Source organism: Dipteris shenzhenensis, chromosome 2 (assembly GCF_047967505.1).
Source record: "Dipteris shenzhenensis isolate YYH24624 ecotype China chromosome 2, Dip_SZ_1.0, whole genome shotgun sequence".
Classification (NCBI taxonomy): Eukaryota; Viridiplantae; Streptophyta; class Polypodiopsida; order Gleicheniales; family Dipteridaceae; genus Dipteris; species Dipteris shenzhenensis.
The window spans coordinates 47,084,455-47,086,471 of record NC_141597.1 but is presented as its reverse complement, the minus strand read 5'-3'; the positions used below and the strand labels follow the sequence as shown (position 1 = coordinate 47,086,471).

The window sequence follows — 2,017 nt, the reverse complement described above, 5'->3', positions numbered from 1 at the left end:
CTAAATTGGAAAATTCATCCATGGTTGCTGCGTTTCTTGTGTTTTTCAAATGTTGATTAATGCCTTCTCATGTTCATAAAGGAAATTAGATCCTTTAAGGATGTGGAGGAAACTCAATGAGGTTGTGGCCCACAAAGATTTGCTTTTATAGTATGGACTAAAAATAAAAAGACCCAAATGTTCAACATTCCATTGTTTTCATAGCTATGAGCTAGATAGCGGTGCAATCAACTAAGAGCAATAAACTCCACAGGCAGATTTATGCAACCTGATTTCATGGAAAGTACCTTTGCACCACCATTGTTCCTGTTTTTAGCATTTAAGACTGTTGCACAGTAATTACATATGAGGTACCACAGAGAAATTGTAAACACCAGAAGTAATGAATGAACATTCCTGAACATGATTAAAAGGTGCTAAATAGCTTTAACTTTCAAACGTCACCACTTAATCTCACTCTGCTTTCCTATTTCAAAACATTATTCTCTCTACAACAGTCAAAACTTTGGTTTGAAGTGCATATACAAGGGTATTGGGAAGCACTTGACATAGCACAGAGGCATCGAAATAGTTTAGTTTGATTGGTACCAATGAAGATCAATGAAACTCGATTCCCTTGGTGAACATTGATTTTCTAAGATCACCAATCACTGAGTTTTACATAGCCAGTGCCATAGTCTCCATCTAGCCATAGTTCTATGTGCGTGTAGCAAAGGACATGTTCTCGTGGTATTGCTGTAATCGTGCCAGTTTCCATCATCTTCTTAGCATACTCATTTTGACCTGTGAAAATTGGATTGTCACCTACCCAGCTTTTTCATTTGCTCTTTATATGTGTCACAAATTGAAATGCTCAAGGAACGATAACACATAACAACAAACCTCACGGGAAAAACATGTAGATAATTGAACAACCTGCACATTTTAAATAACAAACTGAGCAGAGTTGTAGCAGTTGTCAATTGTTAAGTCTTTACATTTCAATGCATTTCCGTTGCAAAAGGTGTAGGCATCGCAACATACTACAAAAAAGGGATCAACATAAAAACCATGGAAAATAATTACAATGATGGAATTACAATGATGGTTCTCAGTGTCTACTCACAATCTTTGAATCGACGATATGGGGTTCATTAGCAATTATAAACACATACAAAAACAGTAAGGCCACCAATAAGCCCGTTACACAAATTCTAGACAAAACACTACAAAAACTAAGCAAAAACATGATGCTATACATCATAGGTGACTTCAACATTCTCAATACAATGGAAAATCATCATCACATTGTCAGCTCGAACAATACATGCCCTCAAAAAAACTTCAACAATTAATAAATGAACCGACCACAATTCATGGGCAAGAATTGATCACATATGGACAAACAATGTCTCAAATATAATTAGCTGTGACACAAACTATGCCTATTGGTTAGACCACTCTATTTTATATGTTACGACCAAATAGGCATAAAGCATTTACAACAAATTCCAAAAAAATCTGGGCGGGCAGAATAAATTGTCTATATATTGATTTTAAATTGAAGTTTGTCAAGATGGATCTGTGGCGCAATGGTAGCGCGTCTGACTCCAGATCAGAAGGTTGCGTGTTCGATTCACGTCAGGTTCATAATTTTTCCATCTCGCTCAGCATGACATAGGGTCATGACGAATACTTTGCATAGATCCCATCGGCTATGAAGTTTTGGAGAAAACCCTCGATCTTGTTGCTTGCATAGATCGTGCCCAAGTCTGGGAGGCCCAAGTACAGGCATGGATTTTGGTACCTTCGATCGTACTCGTCTGTTTTTTCAGGAATGGATGATGGGTCTCTCTCTCTCTCTCTCTCTATATATATATATATATGCAAGAGAATTGTTTGTTGTCACATCCAAAATCTCGATGTTGATGTGTCTTTGTGGGCGATTTGGTGGCAGCCCCGCCTCTTTTTAAAGATTTTTTATGCGATGGGCCGTTAACCCTCGAGTATAGTGGCTGTGTGAAACACTGCTCTTCTC

At 37.7% G+C, this 2,017-nt stretch overlaps 1 non-coding gene across 1 annotated transcript; it reads left to right on the top strand.

Moving 5' to 3' along the window:
* Nucleotides 1–1,557: 1,557 nt before the first annotated feature.
* On the top strand, nt 1,558–1,629 carry TRNAW-CCA (transfer RNA tryptophan (anticodon CCA)). Its single transcript has one exon. It is a non-coding gene; the product is annotated as a tRNA-Trp (tRNA).
* The last annotated feature ends 388 nt before the right edge of the window (nt 1,630–2,017 follow it).